This window comes from Podarcis tiliguerta (assembly GCF_965153285.1).
Source record: "Podarcis tiliguerta genome assembly, chromosome: 7".
Lineage (NCBI taxonomy): Eukaryota > Metazoa > Chordata > Lepidosauria > Squamata > Lacertidae > Podarcis > Podarcis tiliguerta.
In genome coordinates this window covers 68,167,525-68,192,148 of record NC_139540.1, presented here as the reverse complement: position 1 = coordinate 68,192,148, position 24,624 = coordinate 68,167,525, and positions in this window count along the sequence as shown.

The following is a 24,624-nucleotide window of genomic DNA, read 5'->3' as shown; positions in this document are numbered from 1 at the left end:
CCAAATTTAATTCTTTTTCTTTTATTCATCACTTAGCTTGTAATTTACTTTGAAAATCAACATCAATACATCTAATGAACTTGAATATCATTTCGTGGAATAACAATGGACTAAATAATAAAAAGGAGTAAAACTGAACACATTCTATAAAAGAAGAATTGGGATGTCATCTGTCTCCAGGAGATGCACATAGCTAGGAAGCATAAGAGAGTCCTGAAAAATAAAAGACCAGGGGCAGAATTTATTGCCTTAGATTCACATAAAAAAGAGGAATTGTTATATACATAAACCCACAGATAGAATCTAAGTTAATTTTTAAAGATGAAGAGAGCAGGACATTGGGACTGCAGCTAACAAGAGGAAAAGAAAAACTAATACTGGGGGGTGTGTATGCCCCAAACGGAAACAAAACAAAATACTTTAAAACATGAGAAGAAAAACTACTGGAACATAACAATGAGGACATGATTCTGATGGGGGACCTCATTGGGGTCACCTTATTGGAATTAGACAGAACAGAAAGGGAGACAGCTTCAAAGGAAGGAAAACTTCCACAATCCTTCTTTGAAATGGTCGAAGACTTGAACTTAAGAGATGCATGGAGATACAAATACAGGGACGAGAGACAGTATACATATTACTCAGAAGCCAAAAAATCTGCAAGTAGAACTGATGGGATATGGCTATCAAATAATTTAATAACATCTACTAAAAAAAACCTGAGATTCAGCCTAAACCTATATCAGATCACAATCCGATAACATTAGAATTAAGAAGTAACAAGAAGATAAATAAGCGATGGAGAATTAATGAGAGAAAAAGCTCAAGAAGCGCTAAAAGAGTTTTTTGAAATAAACATGGCACAAGAGTCAGACATCAGCATAATCTGGAATGCGGGTAAGGCTTTTCTGTGAGTCTTTTATATCCATGAAAATATAATCCAAAAAAGAAAGAGAGAAACAAAATTAAACCAAATTGGGCAGGAAATAGTAATGAACAAAAAATACACTTTCTAAAAATCCAAATCCAAATATTAAAATATTGCAATCACAATTATCAACACTCTTAAATCATGAAATGGAGAATAACATTAAGCGGTTGAAACAGAAAACTTTGAATTTGCCAACAAAGCAGGCAAACTGCTTCCATGGCAGTTAAAAAAGAACAAATTGATAAAGTAGTACATGAAGGGAAGATAACTGACAATCAAGAAGAAATAACCAACGGCTTTCTAAGATATTTTCAAAAACTTTACAAGGCAGGTACAGAAGAACAGGATATAATAAAATATTTACAAGGGAAATAAAGTCCCAAAACAGCAGAAGATACAATTGGTTAACCAAGCTCAACAATTATGATGATGGAGTTACATCAGGTCATATCGAAATTAAAACTGGGCAAATCTCCTGGTCCAGACGGGCTCCCTGCAATTCATTACAAAAAACTGGAGGAGACAATAGCCCTACCTTTGAAAACACTTATGAATAAAATAATGCAGGATGGGAAAATCTCGGAATCATGGCAACAGGCGAATATAGTATTGATCCACAAGCAAGGAACACTCCGCGAATCTGTCAACAATTATCGGCCTATCTCATACTTAAATAATGATTATAAATTGTACGTAGTAATCCTGGCAAACAGATTGAAACTTGTACTAAAAAAATATTATCAAAAAAGACCAGGCTGGATTCCTCCCAGATTGTCATATGAAAACCAACATGAGGGTGGTGTTGGACCTGATTGAATATCTAGATTCAAAGCTGAACAAAAAAAGTTGTGTTTATATAAGTGGACGCAGAGAAGGCGTTCGATAATATATCATGGAAATTTTTAAGGGAAATTTTTGATCTGACCACAATGGGAGACCAATTTACCAAGGGTATAAACGCTATCTATGAAAATCAGAAAGCCAATTTGATAATTCATAATGAGAAAACAGAATATATCTCAATAGAAAAAGGAACAAGGCAGAGTTGCCCGCTTTGTTGGCAATATGGCGTCGAAGTAAGACGCTCCTGTTAGAGCTCCTCAATTAGATGTTGGGGGCTCCTACTCCTTTTAACTTTTAAAACTTTTAAACTTTTTAATCTTTTAACCCTCTTCTTATCAAAAGTTTGGCAACCTGGGGTTTTATATCAGAGAACTTGTGAAGTTGGCGCTGTAAATTAGATCTAACAAAGTCGAACAGCTTCTGAGCTGCCGCCCAGCCTATTTCAAGGACTCATAACTCTAAACAATTTAATTAATCTTCTGAACTTTTTCCGAACTGACTCTGACTCAGGCTTTGACTCGGCGTTTTAAATGAACTAAGGGAGGTGAAGCTGTGTTCTGCTTGTGCTTGCCTCTGCCCTCTTGGCTTGTGGATCCAACTGTGCTGTGTGCCTGCTCTGTCTTCCCAGCTGTGTGTCCGGCTGTCCTGCATACCAGCGGTGCTCCTGGACTGAGACAGACTGGTTGAGTACTTGGCATGGAGCCTGGGTCAAGATATATTACTCTGCAGAGGACTCAATTGAAAGGTACCTAGGGAAGCCAGAGAGGGGGGTTCCACCCTCAAGACGCCAGAGACTCTTAAGTCACAGGGCTGGCAGCTGGTTGTAGCAGAAGAGAGGTATCATCCTGTGGCCCTGAGAACACCACCTGTGAGGGAAACCAGAGGACTCCTGATGCCAAGAGGAACACTTTCTCTGCCACTACAAGTGCTAGTGCAACAGCAAGAGGAGGGCCCCTTGAGACCACCAGGCATGGCATTGAAATTGAATAGGGCATTTACTGAGCTTGCCCTGCCTTCCTCTGCCCATGCCCTGATGTCGCCTGCTTGTTCAGGTTGGCAGATTCAGAGATCATTCGAGCAGACTCAAGCTGGCGCGTGATGCTACAAGAACTTTGTCTGCTACAAGAACTTTTTTTCTTTCCTTTTCCCCCTCCCCCCTTCCTTTGCCATTTGTTTTAGTTTTTTATAGTTCATTGTTTCATGACAATATTTAAGTTTTGCTTGCTTACTGTTATAGGTTTGATTGTTCTTCTGCTATTTAGGTGTTTTTTCTTCCCTTAGTGTATGTTATATGGTAGTTTTGCTTAGCTGTGGAATGTTGATGGATGGCCATCCTGACTTGGCCCCAGACACACTGATCAGATGGTTGGAAGCTGTGGCTGGATGGTTACATGGGAGCTGGTTGAAGTTAAATCCTTCGAAGACAGAGGTCCTTTGGCTGGGTTGGGATGATATGGGATTGGGGGGGGCAACTCCCATCTCTTGCGGGGGCGCAATTAGTGCCAGCACCATCTGTTAAGAGTTTGGGTGTAATCTTTGACACCTCCCTTTCCATGGAGGTGCAAATTGCAGCTATAACAAAGGCGGCATTTTTCCATCTCCACCAAGCTAAGCAGTTGGCTCCTTACCTCTCTCGCCCTGACCTAGCCACTATGATCCACGCGACGGTCACCTCCAGACTGGATTATTGTAACTCGCTCTACGTGGGGCTGCCCTTGAGACTGACCCAGAAACTCCAGCGGGTGCAGAATGCTGCAGCGAGACTCCTTACGGGGTCTTCACTGCGAGATCACATTCACCCGGTGCTATACCAGCTGCACTGGCTCCCGGTGGAGCACAGGATCAGGTTTAAGGTGCTGGTTTTAACCTTCAAAGCCCTGTACGGCCTAAGACCCTTGTACCTACAGGACCGCCTCTCCTGGTATGTCCCACAAAGGAACTTACGGTCTTCAAACAAAAACATCTTGGAGGTCCCAGGCCACAGAGAGGTTAGGCTGGCCTCAACCAGAGCCAGGGCTTTTTCGGCTGCAGCTCCTATCTGGTGGAACGCTCTGTCACAAGAAACTAGGGCCCTGCGGAACTTGACATCTTTCCACAGGGCCTGCAAGACAGAGCTGTTCCACCAGGCCTTTGGCCAGGGCACAGCCTGACTCCCTCCCTCAGCAATCCTCAAAGAACTCTAGCCCAATAGTTGCCATTAATCTGATTGGAATTAATTTTATAATGAAATGATTTTAGAATGTTTTATCATTTTACTGTTGTTAGCCGCTCTGAGCCTGGCTTCGGCTGGGGAGGGCGGGATATAAATAAAATTTATTATTATTTATTTATTTTACTCCTCTACTGTTCATATTAACTATGGAAATACTTAACTCAGATCTGAGGAATGAAGAAGGAATTGAAGGGATATCATTAGGCCAAAAGAGTTTCAAATTGAAAACCTTCACAGACAACTTAATCTTAACAGTTGAGGACCCAGACGCTGGAAAAAACTAACAGCATTTGGTGTGGTTTCGGGATTTAAACTTAATAGATCGAAAATGAAGTTAATGGTCAAAAACCTATGGTAGAAAAAAAGAACTACAAGAAAAAATGGGTTTATCAGTAGTGGAAAAAGCAAAATATTTAGGAATTGAAATAACAATGAAAAAATTAATCTTTTTGATGACAATTATAACAAAATTTGGAAAGAAATTAAAAGAGATTTAGAAAGACCCTGCATGTAAGTGGCCAATTCTTCTCATCGGCTCATATAAGACCAGCCCAAATAGCTGAGCAGCTGAGCTGCCAAAGAAAGTCAACAACTCTGAATAATGACTAATAGTTTAATACCATGCAAAACTGATTCATTTACAGGGTGAGTCTTTTAAAAGAGGCCCTGTGGAACATGTGTACACTGTATCCATGGGGCCTCTTTTAAAGGACTCACCCTGTATTAGCATGTATACTGGGCTTTTTTTTTAAAAAAAAAAATGTATACTAAGCAAAGAGGTTTCAAACAACCTAAAGTGCTAAGTACTGTTATAGTTTGGATGTCCTAAGCAAGGGAAGACTGAATAAATGTGATTGTGTTGTGATTTCAGATGATGCTTCGTGCAATATTTTCAGGGCTTTTAACAAACAGGGATTTCTTCTTGTTTATTTCTCTGCAAAATAGTGATCACTGTTCTTCCATTCTTTGTGTTCCAATTTCTGGCACAGATTTAAAGTGCACTTCTGTTTTGTATCTGTTATCTCCCGGGGATTAATAAAAGGCAATAATATGACAGTCAACAATTATTATACCCCCCCCCCCTTTTATATATATAAAAAATGAAATTTCTTAACTGAATGCTTTGTTGGAAAAGCTGAGCTGCAGAATGCAGCCAGATGGGAAAGAATTTTAGGTAAGCTGTTATAGTCTTGAGGTATCTTAAATATTCTAGAAGAGCCTGCTTGCTTTCCAGAGCTTTATGAAACAACATATATCATCCATATGACATATTCTTTACATATTCTATGTAAATAAATAAAGTATTTGAAAATGCCTGATGTTTGATCCTCATATGGAGGCCATCCGAGAAGGAAAGTCTCCAAAATATCCGGTCTACACCAAGTCATTTGAAGCAATTAGAAAGCTTAAATAAAAATCATTACTTTTATGTGGATAGTGTCATGGCTAAAGTCTTGGTGAGCAGAAACTGGAAAATACTGGGGAATACTGGTTCATTCTGGAAGGTTCTGTTCTTTTCTGCTGAGGCAGCTGGAAATGTTATGATCTATGTTTTGTTATCTCAAGGTCACACTGAGCCAGAAATATAAATCTGTAAGCTCAGTGGGCTGGTTTCTTATTATTACTTTCATTTTGTACCTCTCATCTCTGCTAAGTTTTCTGAAGTTTTTTTGGGGGGGGTTTGGTAAAGAAGCTGTAAAACCTTTAGTAAAAGTTCTTCTTTTGCTAATGAACCTTTGTCTCTGCATGATTTATTGCTACCAGACGCGCCAACTCCAAATACCCTTCTGCAACTCTGCTAGCCAACAGGACATGAAGTGCCTTGGAATTTAAGGCCAAATTGTGTCACATAGGTCCCCCAAGTGTGTGTGGGGGGGTACCTTATAGATTTAGGACTAAGAAGAGGCAATTTTTTTAAGTGAAATTGGTGGGAATATCATACCAGTTATGTTTCATCTTTGTCAATCAAAACCAATCAAATAAGGCTACCATCCTATGCATACTTATTAATAATTCAATTCATTTTTGCACCCCACCTTTTCCAAGTTTAAACTCCACGTTAATTTGAAAACTAATTTAAAATGGTAATTGTGTTATTGTTCATCCAAAGAACTACAGATTTCAAGATGTCAAAGGTTTTCTGCAGGGAAGATGGATTCTAGCCTGCTTACGATAAGAAAAGAGGCTGTTGCTTCTCTAGCTCTAATAAAATCATTGTCCTGATAAGATCTGAGCACATTGCATCGGATGCAGAACATTGTTCTTCCTAATAAGACTTGTATCCAGCAGGCCTACAGCAGCAATACAGATTAGTAGGCTTGTGTAATACACAGCCCTTTCTGCACCCTACATTTGCCAAACTTATCTAAAGCCCGCTATGCATGTGCTGCTAAAACAGCTTCCCAATCAAAAATGTGATTAAGTGAAGCTTTAGTAGATCACGAGAATCATCACTAGCTAATGGCTGCAAATCAAACTGGTTGATGCCAAACCTAAAACTGATAATATTAGGTTCAGATAAACAGTACTCCAGTTCTCTGCCTAGCCTTTGAAAGCATCACATTTTTATCAGAAAGTGCCAAGCAAGTATTGGTTATTACTACAAACATAAGATTTATGGAAGGAAATAAGTTTTTTTTCCTCCCTGCTTCTCCATGGCAGGGAAAGCTGCCCCTGATTAGGTAAAGGAATAAGCACCATGGAATAGCAGCAATTCCAAAAGCTAGAATCGCCAACTTTTAAAACTGCCCCCACCCCTTTGCTTATAATAGTAAAGTTTTTCCTTACAAGAAGATAAATTGACAGAAAAGCTGCACTTGGGGGTTTTATGCATTTCAGGCAGATATGAAAAACACCTGAACACAATCAGCAAAAAAATGACAGCCCTAGTAAAAATACGCCTCTGTGATACCACAGTTGTTTGTTGACCTTCTTATTATCCCCTTCACTAAATTTTGGTTGCTTTGGGCCATATTTGGAGCAGCTGGTGTTTCAGTAAGTTGCACATTCTCTGTTTATTTAAATAAAATGCCCCCCTCCCCTGTTTTTGATAAAGATTAGACTTTCTATGTAATAGGGTACCTGTGGCACCAGGAAATTTTGTTCAGGTGCTCAGATCAAGGAGAATTAGGCTGCAATTGCAAACACACTTGCTACTTAGCAAGGTCCTGTAAACCCAGTATCATTTACTTCAGAGAAAACATGCCTGGATCAGGCTTAGTTGTGATGATTGTGATGAATCCATTCCCTCATCCTAGCCAGTATTTCTGAGTAGCTGAAAGCTAATCCAATCCAGGTTTTACATTGCACTTGAATGGCAAGAGTATTTTAGGAGTTTGGCTGGGGGAGGAGCCATTAAGAAGTCTCAGTCGCTGGTTTTGGGAGGGTGTGCGTTAGTTTAGGGCTACAGCGTTAGTTGGACTGCAGTGTTAGTTAGACAATGAAATGAAGGCCGCGTCTTAGTATATTCTTTAATTAAACCCAAAATTCTGATAATCGGCACATGAGAAAAGTAGCCTCGAGCTCCGAATACAGTTTTCAAAAAGCTTTTGGGTTTTTTTTATTCAGACACTGATCACAGGCTTTTTGCTAACTTGAGGCAAGCTTGCCACATACCCTGGAAAACTACCTAACACTTTTGCATAGAAAGAAAAAATGCTTTTCAGAAATTGCATGCAGAAAATATTTTTGCTGTATATGCTTCCCTCCCTTACTGGGTCTATTTTGTGAGAAGAGGAAGCAGGAGAATCACACTCTTGTTGCAAAACATGAAGAAGTTAAAGGTGTATGATGATTCTAAGTTGGTTATTTTTCAGACTGATACCTTATCTTTTACCAGGATCATTCATGAATGCTGTCAATAATAGTAATAACTCCTGAAAGATAAGAGGGTGGTGATAATACCCTTTGATGTTTTTAAGTCCTAACCCAGTAAGTGTAGTGCAGCAAGATTTAGGGTTAAAGTTTGTAGTTCTGTTTCAAAGCCGCTTTCATCTGCTCCAGAGTTTCGCTCACAATATGCAGAAAGAATCATAAATTGATAGGACTCGTTTAATAGGAAGCAACATAGCTTTTTTTTAATACAAGTTTTTAGGGTCATGGTTGATGTAGCTGATGAGGAGATTGAGTTTAATGGCTTGGTGACAATGGAAAATAGATGCAGTGCTCTGTAAAACAATTTGCAAATAGAGCGTTCCATGCAAAACCTTCCGCGTTTCTTGCTCTCTGAGGGCTTAAAAAAATAAAAATAAAAGGCTAATGTGAAATCTTTATCTTTGCTTCTTCTCACATAAGGAGAGACATTTGGATAAGACAAGAAGTACAGTCTGTTTCTCACACACTCTGTGGGAGTCTACAGAGCACCAGCTTTTTCCGCTTGCCATTTAACAAATGTTTCATTACTATCATTCTCTTTTCTAGGCGACTACTAGATTAGCCTTAAAAATAGAATATAGCTGAATATAACCCTATCTTGTGTTCAAATCAGTACTTTAAATGCCTACCTCAGTGAGGTGCTGTGCAATTAAAAGGGGGGGGGGAGTATTAGAGGCCCTGTTTGAAGGCTTACAATTACAAAAGTAACATGCAAAAGAGAGAAATAGATGAGGAGACTAATAAGGGACACTAATGATACAGTCAAGTAAACAAGTTGCTTTGTAACATGTGAGATTTCATACAAAGATAACCATGACACAATGTGGTTCCGAGGCAAGAGGGCTGATTATAAGCTTCACATACTTTGCTTTCAGTTTAATATTCCACAGAAAGATTAGAAGTAAATGTTAAATGCTTTTCAGAACGCATCTAGGTACACACCTTGTTAAACTTCTCTTCAGATTCTCAGATTCTCTTGAGAGTTTATTATGTGTGATCACTCCACTTAAGGATGCATAAATATTTATGCACCAAATGATGTTCTAGATATTTTCTTTTAGGGGCCTAGTATGCCAGATACCATAAAGAGGGAGAATTTGCAATCCATATTTAAGGCCACAAAAGAATCCAGAATATCTCATATCCTTGAGACTCAAGATAGAGGGAAGGACTACATGATCAGTTTGAAGAATTTTGCAATAATCGCTCAATAAATGAACTAGATTTATTCCTTAGATGAAGAATGTAGATATTTGGTTAGAGGGAGGAATTAATACAAGTATTTTTTCTCTCCCCCCATGTGCATTAGGACTTGCATTGAACATCTGAATATACCACATTGAATCTGTACCTTTAAGAGAGCTCATCCACCTTACAAGTGGGCGACAACAATGTTTACACAATCAGAATCACCTTAAAGTTCTCTCAGCAACAATGGCTTTTTAACTTTGCAAGCTGTGAGACTGACTGGGGATGACATTTTTGACAAATGGAAGAAACCTCATTTCTAACCCTGAGTTCCTTTGTTCACTGTGTATATGCCTGAACAAGCTAATTTTTCATCCCTGTAATCCTCTTCTGTGAAGTGGAAATAATAACAAACTTGCAGGGTTGTTTAGATGAGATTAAGAATGTCCACCACTGTAAATGTAAAAAAAAACAAAAAAAACCAGTGCAAGCCGTGAGTTTTGCCTTAAATTTAATAGATCTGACTCTTAAAAGCGGAGTAATAATTTAAAATTCATAGTGAAAACCATGAACATTGTTTTTGTTGAATTTATAACCTTAGCCCACACCGTTCTCAAGGTCGGAGGCCTGGTTACAATAGAATGTAAAATATCTAGTACCAGGAGTTCACAAATGGTGGCTTGGCTTTCTAATAGCCATTTATTTTCTAGAAACCAGCTGTGAAGTCTAAATCCATCACAATGCTGCAATAATAATGATCCATACTAATTGGATCTTATAAATAGTAAAATAACTGCTATATTATTTTTTCCAAGTCTAATTTAGCACCTTACCGCAGCATGTTTATTATAGGTAGGCTAAGGGATCTTGACAAAAGACAATTAAGCTCTTTTATGTCCATGTGCATGGCTTCATGCTAAAACACCAATGGTCTGTTATTTTTTTGGTTTCTAAAATCTTCAAGGGATAGTCTGCTTTGAAAAATAGTAATCGGTTCTTTCAAACAGCTGGACTTCCCATCTGTGTTCTGAATCGGTTCTTTACCAGCTTCCCATAGCAAAAATCCCTTCCCCTTGTTAGTTCAGTTGAATCAGGCAAGACAGCTGTTATAAAAAGTTGTTTATTCAGGGAAGGAAGCTACTCCAGATTTTGTTAGTTTTTACAAACAGATCTAGTAAATGTTTCCTTTGCCTTCAAACTTTGAATTTTGTTTTGTTTTGTCAGTTACTTTCATTCAGATGTTTTGGCTGAGGTGTGGTTCCTGATTAGCTTTCTGAAAGTTGTTTTTGTCATAGGCTGTTACACTTTTCCTGTATAATATTATTATTATTACTACATCATTATCATTATCATTAACTTTATCATTATCATTATCATTATCATCATCATGGGTGCTTTTTTTCTGTGGGGACGCAGGGGTACACATACCCCTAAACATTTTGTGAATCTGTTTGGCTTCATTGAGGGGCAGTATTTCAAGTAAAATACAAAATACATAAAAGAACAAAAACAAAAGCATAACAAACCAATAAATACATAGTTGATTGTCTGATAATTACTTACTGACAGATCTTTTTTAATTGAAAGAAGGAAACTAGCATGAGTTCAGTATTGTCAAAGAAGCTTTGTAATGTAATACAAGATGTGAGAATTGAAAGGTAATATTTCCTTATGATGCACTAATAATGCAAGGTTGAAGAAATAAAAGACAGTTATCTCAAATATGCCAGGTGCATGTAGGTACTAAGGTTAGAAGAGGTGATATCTTCTTTAAAAGGTTAGATGAAATGTTTGGATAAGAAATTTCAGAAAGTGCTTAAAATGTTTTATTTCCCAAAGGACATGTGTGTTCACCTAGTATGAACTTAAAATAAAACCATTATAAAATCTTCTAAAAGTTGCTGTCAGACAGCTCAACAATTGGCAAAGAGAGAAAGACAAACTTAAGTTTTTGTTATTTTCTGGGAATGTGGTAAGGCAAATTTTGTGCATATGTGCTATGACAAACCTGTAAGAACATTGGAGTTTTCGTGGCAGAGTTCTATTAATCATTGGAGTTTATTGCTGAAATGGGTTATTTCTTGCTACTGAACCCACTGCCTAGGCTGGGTTTATACGATTTGATTTGGTTTCTATAGAATTGCAGAGTTGGAAGGGCACCCAAGGGTCATCGAGTCCAACCCCCCATGTGGAGGTTGACTTGATTTCCCCATGCACTCCCCCCCCCAACTCAGATGATCTAATAATAATAATCATTTATTATTTATACTCTGCCCATTTTCCCCAGCCACTCTGGGCAGCTTCCAACAAAATATTAAAATACAATAGTCTGTCAAACATTAAAAGCTTCCCTAAACCGGGCTGCTTTCAGATGTCGTCTTAAAGTCTGGTAGTTGTTTTTCTCTTTGGCATCCGGTGGGAGGGGGTTCCACAGGGCGGGTGCCACTACCGAGAAGGCCCTCTACCTATAACTTGGTTCCCTATAACTTGGCTTCTTGCAGTGAGGGAACCGCCAGAAGGCCCTCAGTGCTGGACCTCAGTGTCCGGGCAGAACAATGGGGGTAGAGATACTCCTTCAGGAATACTGGGCCGAGACCGTTTAGGGCTTTAAAGGTCAGCACCAACACTTTGAATTGTGATCGGAAATGTACTGGGAGCCAACGTAGGTCTTTCAAGACCAGTGTTATGTGGTTTCGGTGGCTGCTCCCAGTCACCAGTCAAGCTGCCGCACAGGTAATGGTGCCACTAGGAGTGCTGAGGCCCAAGCTTTCCTGTCTGGGCAAATGGACAGAAGCAACTCCATCAAGGATCCCTTTAATGGGATACCTTATTCCTGGAGGGGAAAGTGAGGTTACAACCTGCCCTCCAACCAAGGCTAAGGTTTGCTGTTGTTGTTTAGTCGTTTAGTCGTGTCTGACTCTTTGAGATCCCATGGACCAGAGCACGCCAGGCACCCTTGTCCTCCACCATCTCCCGCAGCTTGGTCAAACTCATGCTGGTAGCTTCAAGAACACTATCCAACCATCTCATCCTCTGTCATTCCCTTCTCCTTGTGCCCCCAATCTTTCCCAACATCAGGGTCTTTTCCAGGGAGTCTTCACTTCTCATGAGGTGGCCAAAGTATTGGAGCCTCAGCTTCATGATCTGCCCTTCCAGTGAGCACTCAGGACTGATTTCATTAAGAACGGACCTCCAGAACGAATTAAGTACGTAGCCAGAGGTACCACTGTATTCCGTCTTTCCATTTTTGGGGAAGTAATATCCTAGCCACTGTTGTAGCATACATAAAAAGTTTTTTGTGGTCTTTTGGCAAGTCTTGACCGAAAATACCTACCAAAAAAAAGGCTTCTGGTCTCTTGACAAAGGTTATCTTAAACATTTTTTTTCTTCATTTCATTATAAATCCTTTCCCAATAGCTTTTAGTTACTTTACAATTCCACCACATGTGATAAAGTGTGCCTTTGTAAGCGGACTTTTAGAGTGGACACTAATATGTGGAAACTTGATTGAATGCTATCATCTGTCAGTGCTGCTTGAGAAGCTGACTCATTTGCTTAATTGCAACAAACTAAAAATAAACTCCAATGTGATTTCTTGTTTTTAAGAGATACTCTCTCTATTCTCTCTCTCTATATCCAAGGGAATATAATCAAGAAACCGAACGCATAAAATGAGCAAAGAACATGTCAGAGGATGTGGACAGCAATGACTAGAAAGTAGGGGGAGAGTGCATTTTTTTAAAAAAAGAATATTTTTATTGATTTTCATAGTTGCAATTTCTTTGTGGGGGAGAGGAGCCCTGTAAACATAAATGGGGCATAATAAGGGAAATATCGTGGGGGGACAACCATATTAAAGTAGCTGTGACATTTACACAAGGATAAACAAGGAAAAAAATGTGAATTCAATAGGTTGTCTATGACAAATATATAAAAATGGCCTTACTCAATATTTGTAAATTAGGTGCTAACGTCTTCCACAATTAGGTTGCAGTAGCTTCCAGCTGCCTCTTAAGTCCATCACATATCTAGGAATGTGCCAACGTCATTCTAATTTCTCCAGCATTCAGTGGTTATTTTCACTTTTTAATGACCACAACCGAAACATATTGCATGGGAGGATTCCATGCCAGGCTGAGGCCGCCCGATTCCTTACACTAGAATGCCATAGGTCTTAATGTTATGCGAGAGGATAATCTGTTTATGCCAGGATTCTGAAGATGCTGTAGCCAGACAAAATGATTAAATATGAACATTAAGCACATGCACTGGTTTCTGGAACCTTTTCAGCTTAAAAAAAGAGTGAAACAGAATAATGCACACCATCACCCATAAATGCAAACAATTCAAAAGCAATTATTTAAGAATATGACCGCCTAGTAATATATATATATCCAGTAAAAGAATACTTTCCTGTATATGTTTCTCTTTCCTCTCCCCACCAAACATCAAAAATGTAATCCTAACATGTAAATAATAATAATAATAATAATAATAATAATAATAATAATAATAATAATAAATTAATTTGTACCCCGCCCATCTGGCTGGGTTTCTCCAGCCACTCTGGGCAGCTTCCAACAAAAATGAAAAATACACTAAAATGTCACATATTAAAAACTTCCCTGAACAGGGCTGCCTGTTAGAACAATTAGAACAATGCACAGGCCATACTGTGCAAGTGTTATTACCACAAATTACAAAGGTTTAAACAGTGAAGAAAGTAAACTCCAAATGAATATCCTTTCTCCAACAAGAAGCAAAACCAAGATGCTGAAAAAAGGGAGAAAAATAGACTGGGAAACATCAGCCATGAATGTATATACACAATTAACACCTGGAATTTGTCTTTTCTTTTTCTTTTAATGGCAACTTGAAGGTAATACAATTTCAAACATTTGAAATTAATTCTGTGTAATCTACACAGTCCTGCAATTCTCAGTTGCTATACGGTGATGAAAGTAATGTGTCTGTTTTGTGATGTGCATTTCACAGTAGGAAGGCAGGTGCCCAATGTTTCAACCTCTTAAGTATTTTAATCAGGACCCGAATTAATAGGTCAAGCATACCTCATGTGCCTCTCAGGCTTTAGATTGGCTTCTGTTGCGATTGTGTGTCCCTTTGTACCATTGTTCATCTGCAGATTTCTATTCTGAACACATTCTTCCTTAAGCAACACAAATGTTGCCCTGTGGTGATGAATGGGTTGAACTAACCCATTCAGACAGAGGGGAGATATCATCTTAATAATCTGATATTTTATGTTCTTCCATTATAATTATTTCCTTTAGATTAATGAAATTCAATTACAGTGGGAATAGCAGCAACAACAACAACAACCAGAGTTGTACAAAATGTAACAGGGAGAAGAGATGGACCTGACATGTGAAATAGAAACTATGGAACATTTTTTAAAACAAAGATTGTCAAGGACGCATTTTTATTGGACCTGAATAATCCCTGCCAAACACTTGTATATTAGTTGCAAATTTATTGGTTGTAAAACACATTACATCATGTCATTTGACACAAAGAGTTCAACTTGTTTTTTTACCAGTACAGTGGTACCTCAGGTTAAGTACTTAATTAGTTTCGGAGGTCCGTTCTTAACCTGAAACTGTTCTTCACCTGAAGCACCACTTTAGCTAATAGGGCCTCCTGCCGCTGCGCCACCAGAGCACAATTTCTGTTCTCTTCCTGAAGCAAAGTTATTAACCCGAGGTAATATTTCTGGGTTAGCGGAGTCTGTAACCTGAAGCGTATGTAACCTGAAGCATATGTAACCTGAGGTACCACTGTATTGTATTGTAAAGAATGAATGAATGAATTTATTCATACGGTCACAGACCAGCTTCAACACACACAATATCACAAATCATAAAAATATCAGAAATACAAGGGACAATATGACAATGACAAGGATTTAAATATAAAAATTAAAATTGTTAACGTGCCCCCTGTAATTAACATTTAGGGGATTGGGCATTATGGGATACCACTTGCTTCCTGCGATTGATTGCAGACGCACAGAATTTAGCTACATTTAATGTAGTCTTGGGCTTCTTGTCCTCTAGCAGTAGTTTTAGGCTATGGTATTCCGATTCTTTCCTAAACTTTTGCAAAACAGGTGTAATAAAAGTCAAACGTATGTCCTCATAAAGACGACAACGTAATAGTACATGTGAAGCAGTTTCAACTTCCAACGAGCCACAAGGACAGACCCGTGTTGTGTATGGTTTACCCTCAAATCTGCCCTGAAGTAAGGCAGAAGGGAGAACGTTAAATCTGGCGAGGGTAAAAGACCGTCTGTATTTGGGTATCTGTAGACCTGACAGATAGTTAGCTGGAAAGAAACCTCTCCCATGGTCCCTTATTCCTGGATGTTTGATCATTTTGCTCATGTGGCATTGTAATTCTACGTCCCAGATACGCTGGCGGATTGTAAAGGATGTTACATTTCTCACAAAGTGTATAGATTATGGTATAGCATGAAGGTGGAAGTTCAGACATATGAAAGAGGAAGGGGTATACATTTGTCCATGAGAACCCTACAAATGCTGCAAATTGGAATTTTTAATTCCATGTACGATATAAAAATGGAACACTTCTGTTTTTATAGTATTTTTTATTAATTTTAACATATAAATTATAAAATGTACCACAAAACTTATCACTTATACAATCTTTTTGGACTTCCATCAGCACCTCTAATGATCCACCGTTTTAACCACTTCTTATGCATTTCTTTACTTTATATTGCCTTTACATCTCTTAACAAATCATCCTCCCCCTTATCCATTTTTACAATATTTCTAATAATACTCCTCACAAAATGTCTTGCAACCCTACAAACGTCGTCTGTTCTTCACAATTACTTTTCAAATAGTCCGTAAATTTACTCCAGTATTCTGGGAATTTCGGGACTCGCCGGTTTCAAATTCTTCCTGATAGTTTATCTAATTCTGCATAGTCCATTAACTTCATCCTCCATTCTTCAATCGAAGGTAACTCTTCTTGCTTCCATTTTTGGGCCAACAATATTCTTGCTGCTGTTATTGCATATAAAAAGAGCTTACATTCCTTTCTATTTATATCATTCCTCACAATGCCCAATAGAAATGCTTCTGGTTTCTTTATAAATGTATATTTCAACATTTTTTCCAACTCATCATATATCATCTCCCAGAAGCATTTCACCCTTTCACCAGTTCCCTCTTTTTCTTTACATTTCCAACATTTATTACTGACTTTATACATTTTTGCTAACTTAACAGGTGTAATATACCATCTATACATCATTTTCTTTTAGGGCATTGCATGCAGTAAATTTTAAACCTTCCTTTCATAATTTCACCCTATCACTCAGCTGTATATTACACCCAAAATCTTTGGCCCAGTGAATCATAACAGACTTAACCTCTTCATCCTTCAAATGCCATTGAAGCAGCAATTTATACATTTTAGACAAATTTTTTGCATCATTACTTAATATCTCTAATTCATACTTTGATCCACTTTGATCAAATCCTTTTTCTTTAGAGTCTTGTTTAAACATTTCGTTGACCTGGCAATAATGTAACCAATCATTAACATATTCTAAAAATGGAACACTTCTGATCTGGAAAATGAAGGGAACTCATTGGGAACTGGTTTGACGCTTTTTCCTTTGCATATTTCTGATTTCCCTATGACCCTTTGATTGAGAAATAAGGCCAAGGTATTTAAAGACTTTAACTTGTTCGATCAACTGATTATCCATATAAAATCTTTGGCTGTACTTGAGGGTCAATTTCAAAAAATTGAATGAATTCAAATGAATTTTCCATCAAAGGCAATTTTAATTTATTATTAGCAGCTTCCTTTCCTCCTTGGCTTCACTGCCACTTAGTAGGTTTGGTGTCAGGGCTGTCAAGATAGCCGGCCAGCCACCACAGATCAGGAAAAGACGAGAGGCTTGGAATGCATTTATTTATTATGGTTTTTTTTCCCAATTTTTATTTACTATATACATATTACATACATACAAAAAGGATTACAATTAAATGAATTGCAAAATTCAAAATACAAAAAGCATACAAAAATACAAAGTAAAAAAAAAGAAAAGAAAAAGAATAAAGATATACAGGGGGGGGGGGAGAAATAAAAGAAAAAGGTTGGCTTCCTTTGGCCACTATACGGGTTTTATAATCTCATATTTTGGTTGTCTGTAATCATTTTTTACTTTGTGGAAAGACCTGTAGAGTTTTCTATCTAGTCTAAGCCAATCATAATTTCGGGAACCAACTTTCTTCCTATAATTTGTAAAGACATCCCATAATCTCCTGATTTTTTCACCTGGTTGGTTTCTTACTTTTTCTGTTAATTTTGCCAGTTCTAGATATTCACTTAACTTTAATAACCATTCTTCTTTTGCTGGAATTGTGTTGCTTTTCCAATATTTTGCAGTCACAATCCTGGCGGCCGTTATTGCATACAGAAAACTCTATTATCCTTTGGGATAATAATGTTGTAAACATTCCTTTAAAAAAAAAAAAAAGGTGTATCTTAGCATTTTTTTAAAATTCTTCATAAATCATGTCCCAGAATAATTTAATTCTGGGGCATGTCCACCACATGTGGAATAGATTCCTATCCTTTGGTTGCATCTCCAACACCTGCTGCTGGTTTTTTAAATTCATTTTCGCCAATTTTGAAGGGGTCAAATACCACATATACACGATTTTTAGAAAGTTTTCTTTAGTTAGGTAGCAGGCTGTAAACGTAATGTCGTTTTTCCAAAGGTTTTCTCATTTCTCTAATTCTATGGTGTATCTGAAGTCTTGGGCCCATTTTATCATCGCATCTTGAACCAGTTCGTCTTTTTAGATGCCATTCGAGTACAATTCCCTATATAGATTCTTAAAAATTGTCATTGAGACCAACTCTGTCAGCTCAGGCAAGGGATATGGCCAATGAGGTCGGTGGTAAACCAGCAATATCCCACTTCCTGCCTCAACCACTGTGGTTGCAGCCCACCTGCTCTTACTGTCTTCTCCATTTTCTCAAACAAACAAAACAAAACAAAAAATAATGAAAACAAAACCCGCATACAAATCTAGATAGGGAATTGGTTTGGAGTGCAATTAACTTTTATTGATCGGAACACAAACACACAGAGAAGCGGCAGGCACAAACCCCCAGGATAGAGCCATTGCAAAGACTGAGGTTCTGACTGCTCCTCCCTTCACTTTCATTACCTTGAGCTCTCCTGTATACCAAGGAGCCAAGTGGGCTCCGCAAAGTGGGAGGGGGGCACTCAGCAATCATGTAAGTGGTCTGAGGCATTCCACAAATTGTCAAGGACGTCAACAGGAATACTAGTCCTATCATCTGGAAAATCCCCCAGAGCTGTCTGGAAGCTAATTGGAACCGTCAGTTGCTGATGGTAGACCATGCTAATAGGTCCCCTGTCTTTGCAGATGGGGGGAAAAAGCTAATGAAAACCTGAATTTCAACATGAAGTGATCTAACCATGACAAGCGACTGATGTCAATACCCCCCCCCCCAATATTCAGATCTCCCTCTTCCTGCCCAGTTGAGAAAACAAGGTCCGGAGTATGGCCTGGCAACATGTGTTGGGCTGATGTTCTGCTGGACAGTCCCGTGGTTATCATGGCATCCATGAAGTCCTGAGTCACCCCCAGAGCCAATCGTCTCTGCATGGATATCCCTGAAAATCAACAGTCTGGGAGTCTTCAACACTGTCATTGAGACCAACTCTGTCAGCTCAGGCAAGGCCAGTGAGGTTGGTGGTAAACCAGCAAAATCCCACTTCCTACCTCTCCCCTACCCCAACCACTGTGATTGGAGCCCACCTGCTGTTACTGTCTTCTCCATTTTCTCAAACAAACAAAAATAATAAAACAAAACCCACACACAAATTAAAAGTTAAAACAATTAAGTTATCAAAGGTCTTGTTAGACTGAGGTACTGGCCACTGAGATATGTGGCCCCACCAAGCAACTGAAGGGTAAATTTGTTTCCACTGTCTTTATGTCAATGTCAAGCTTATCCAAAGCTTTGTCCAGTAGGCTGTTTACTCCTGGGTCACCTAGCTTCACTCTTGCTTCAAATTCATAGAGCAGCAGCACGTGTTTGTTGGGTCTTTGGGGAAATTACATTTTGAGTAGAAAGAGGGTCATGTTAGCTGGTCCACTAAAACAGTTTGTGTACTGAGATTGGCAGGAAGACCCCTAATCTAGTCATGTAGCTGGTGGAGATGTACAGATCTGGGGGATATGCCTTTGCTGTACCAGTTTCTGTGGGCTTCAGAATTTTCCTGATCTTCCACCATGGCTGGATGTGTTCAAAGGCTTGAGGCAGCAATTTCTTCTTGGACACTTCATATAAATCTCTCATTAATCTTGCGAAGTCCTCACGCTACAAAGCCAAGTTTCAAACCTATAGAGCAAGGAAGAAAGCAAACCACATTTTTTTAAAAAAACAACACCACCACAAACGCACACACCAAAAATCAACAACTCTGTCTTACATGGAGCCTTGTCTCTTCTGATAAACTAAGTATGTTCGGTATTGACTTCAAGTACAAATTGACATACATTTTGGATTAACAAGAAATAACCAGCAGTTTGGCATCAATATCTTATTTCAACAGGTGATCATTCTGCCAATTAATTTTTGTGTGCCACAAAACAAATTTCCCACTCCCAAATATTTTATTGCCTTGTGGCAGATTTTAAAACCCACCCGTGAGAATGTCTATATACATTATTTCTGATTTGGATTCGTTAATATTGAATTTGGCCACTTTGCCATAATTGTGTAGTTCTTTCATTAATACAGGTATTGGATCTTTTGGATTCAAAAGCATAATTACTATATCGTCTGCAAAGAGACTTATTTTATGCATTTCCTTTTTTATTTCTGTTCCTTTTATGTACAGATTATTTTTAAATGAAGATGGCTAATGGTTCAATTGAGAGGGCAAACAGGACAGGCAACGGGGGGCATCCCTGTCATTACCCCCCCCCCCGGAATAGAGAAATCTTTGGAATCTATACCATTCATCCTGACTTACGCATATAACTCCTTGAAATACAAATGTCTTCCAGATAGATTGCCCATAAAGTTATATATGTTTCCATATTGGATATTAGGGCTCGTTACACTGATCAACACAACTGATACTTTATTTATTTAAATATGTATTTAGTAGATAACATATGTGATTAACCCACTACCACACACCTGATTCAAACATAACCAGGTTACTTGGAGGCAGATAATGGAGTATTCCTTTAAAAAGATAACTATCACCTTATCAGTTACTTTCTTAGCTAGACCTCCCACATGCCAATAAATTAACCTACAATGAAGGTCTGGAGTAATGCCCCAGAGGATATATAGTTATCCTCCTTGGCTATTATAGTATCATCCATGTCAAGGCAACACACATTTGAATTCCTGATTTGGTATAATGGGTAGTAGTTTGTGGTTGATAATTAAGACCAATTTCGTCCATCTCTTTAAAATCTCCACTCAAGAAGGGGTAGAGCACAAGTGGAGCTTAAGTATATAAACTGTTGGTCCCAGATATGTATTGCTTTAAACCCTAGGTGCATGAAAAGAGTAACTCACACCAATTCTTCCATCTCCAGAACTCGCTTTCCTGTGGGTGGGACTGATTCTAAAATAGAGATGGGAGGAACAGACGGGAGGCAGAAAAACCCAGACCTACCTCTGTAATTCTTCAGTAGTAGCTGACATTTGAGCAGGGCAGAGTGGGGGGTGGGGTGGGCAAGACGTTTCTTTGCTCCAGACTTTGGTGCAAACTGGCAGCTCTCTCATAGCCTATCGCTTAAAACTGATGAATGATTTTGGCTCTGTGAAGAATAAAACAGTATTAAACTGGTCCTTGCCACCCAATAAAATAGATAACTGTTGAGGCAGCAGCAGTATTAAAACCAGAGGCGTAGGCACTAATCACATAAAAAAGGAAAAGAAAACAAACCTAGTTAAAACTGAGGAGCTCAGCCAAAAACATCCTCGCCACCATCCTAACCAGAAGTCAAGAGGTGATATGCAACAGGTTACTGCAGTGCTGGAAAAAAAGATGTATACAACGGGCACCGAACCTCCAGTGAAACGGGCACCAGAAGTAGTTAAGAACATTCCTGGGTGGGTGGGGAGAATGGAAGCCTGGAAGGAAGTATTGGGTATAGCAGAAAGTGGAGACTGATTCACCAACCTTAAAACAGCAAAACAATTTGTGAACCCCACTGAAGTACACCAATAGGAATCCTGTACTGCCCCTATTGCCCAACTTCCAGAACATGCACTCAGAAAACTGGGTCTTCCCAATAGGACGCCTGGTGCAGACTAATGACTTCCTAAAAATCACTGCAACCCCCCCCCCCCGCCCACAAGGCCTGGGTTGCTGTGTGTAAGAGAAACCTGGTGGGCAAGCAGCGGCAAGGACAGGCCCATCTGCTTCATCCAACCAGGTCTCTGTGAATCCTTGATCCACAATCAGGTCGTGGATGGCAGTGGTTTTATTCATCATTGACCTGGCATTGCACAGCAACACTTTCAGGTCAGGTGGGTTTCTCTTGCTGATTCCAGTATCCTTCCGGTCAGAACCAGACCTGGAGGCAGGGATACTCCTCAAACAACGACTAAGCCTGCCTCCTTGATAATGACATGGTCTGGTCTTAGCGTAACTCCTCCTCCTGTCCGTGATCACTGAGATCGGGTCTCCCAATACATCCCCCTCTGTGGAACCTGCCCCAGCCATTCTATTGGCTGAGGCCCACTCCCAGGCAGCCCTGACCCTTCCCCTTAAAATGCAAAATACAAACTATATAATAACTTAACAGAATAACAAAAATAAAAACAAAGCAAGAAACAATAGTGCTCAAATTAAACTACTCCCCACCCTGCCTAAATACTTATCCCACCCCAAGCAGAAATAAAATAAAATATTATACAAAACAACCACCACCATTTAAGTTGCAGCAAATTAAAAGCACTTAAAACATTTAAAACCATTTTTGTCCCTTGCTACAGGTAGCTGCTCAGGTCTCTAAGCTGTAGTGGTGAGTGCAGGCCCCGCCCCCTAGGCCAGATGGAGTTGGCAGGAGAGGGAGCGGTCTTCCCAGCACTCACATGAGCAGCAGCGGAGGCCTGGGTTTGCAGTTGATACAATTAAATTTGGTGATGGTTGAGGGTTGTATCATGCATGCAGGCAGCCCAAGAAGTTTGTAAATGAACTCGGAACACTGTTCATAGAAGAAATATGCCGGACAGCTCAGTAAGGTCAGCAAGGACAGTATATTTTACTGACTAGTAGTAGAATAACTATGTTCAAGTAGAAAGTGATTCTGCCTGTGCCTGCCTCTCATTCCACAAAGCCACAAAGGTCTTTCCAGCAAAGGACTTTCTCAGTAGCGATCCAACAGAGATTCATCACAGGAAGTTTAGGTTCTAGCCAGCACCTGAACCCTATCAGCTTGTTACAAACACATGGCTAATTATACTCTGACTTGTGCTGAGTGATTTTGACTCTGATTCACACCTCCCATTAATCAGCCATGACTTTTTCATGACATGGCTTTTTCTTGGCAAGCATAAAGTTACAAACCCCAAAATATGGACTATGCAAATGTAATGGGAATACAAATGGTGGCTAATACTCAGTAAAGTCTGATGTGGGTTGTCCCCTAGAAAACAAAACAAAAAATATTTTCCCCTCCTTCCAACTCTGAAGACAGTGGAAGGTTGGAGTCACCACAAAGAGGTTCCACATTCAAAATATAGACAGTAACAATTCATGGTGGAGGCAGGAAGCCTGTGAAGATCCTCAAAATTGAAGGACAAAGACAAATAATGGAATGCAGCATGTGTAGGGTGAAGGGAAAGAAGAATCCTCTCTTTCATTATTCCCTATGAAACTGACAATGATCAGAATCTGTATTAATATGCAATGAGTACTTTTAGTAAATCCACACAGGCCCAGTTAATACGAAACTGATAGTGAATTTGAAATGAATTCTGAACTGTAGGAACAGATATTTGAATAACAAAATAATGTAGGATTGAGAATTATCTTTACATGCCACATTTTCACAATAATGAATAAACTTGGGGTTTGAAATTGTTTTTCAGAAAGTATTTTTAGCAATATTGGAACACAACACAATGATGGACTTTTTAGTTTTGCAGTCTGTGTACACATCAGTAATGCACACTAAATAAAGCAAGAGACTTTTGTTGCCTGGGCAATATTCTTTGCGTGGCAATACCCGCCCCCTCCCACGGATGGAATAAATAAAGACACTGGACACCAGAATTTAGATTAATGGGCGAAAAATGGCCACAACTTTATTGATTACAGGTAAGAGCCTTAGGCATTGGCCCTAACAGACTATCCATTCTAAGCGTGAAGGGTTAAGCACCAACAGGGGGAGCCCCCGAGATGCACATCCCTAGGCGCTCCCCATGGGGTTACCGCTCGGGAGCGCACTTTAGGCCCTAGCCTCCGTAGGTTTCGGACGAGGCGACACTCCCCAGAGTCCTTTAACGAACTACCCTTCAAGAATTGGGGGAGGTGATGGCGCTCCTCCCCCCCCAACCTCATTTGCATAACTACCCCGGCCAATGCCTAACTGCCACACGAGCCAGGCTTACCGCCAATACCCTCAGACCTGTAACCAATCCCTGATTCCCTGAAAAATGTCGGCCAGTCAAATATCATTACCCGCATCAGAGATGCACGCCATCCCCGCGATAGAGTGCTTCCGCGCTAAACTTGATGCATGGGTGTTCAATGACCCGTCCACCCATCATAGCCACTCTATGCGCCACCGAGTGCTCCAGGATCCTCCTGGCTCTATTCACAGCCACGGGATTTGTGGCGTCCCGCCAACAGCGCCTCTCCAATATTGTTGGAGATTATTGTTATATTTGAATACATAGCCCGCAACTCCTCTAGGTCATTGCAAATATTCCACATTAAGTCCACCCCTTTTCTATAAGCCAGGTCGTTCTCACCCAGTTGGATGACCAGAGCATTGGGTGGGCCTTCGGCTGCTATTCTTTATGTTACTGCCGGGAAGAATTCTTCCCAGCGCATTCTGCGCCGAGCAATCCAGGACACTTCGACATTGCTAGGGAGTTGCAGGTCATCGCACCAGCCTCTGGAAACTGCACACAGTCTTGCCCAGTGTACGATACTGTGGCCAATGATCCAAAGACGCACCACCGTGACACCTGAAATAAGATAGTAAAAGAGCCGGGTCAGGGGGATTGACAGGGGAAAGGAGAGTTAACACGGTTTCCGAATGTAGCCCCTGTACGCATTACTTCCACCGCCCCATGAAATAAGCCCTTTTAGGGCAACCAACTTTTCGGTAGGTAGGCGAGAAGTTTGGGCTAGAGTGTTGAGTTCAATGCCCAAGTAAGTCATCGTGGTGACCGGGCCCTCTGTCTTGTCGTTTGCTAAAGGGACACCCAGCTCCTCAGCCAAGGACATGAAGGCCTGAAGCAAGGCCTTGCAGTCATTTGCATTACTTGCGACCAA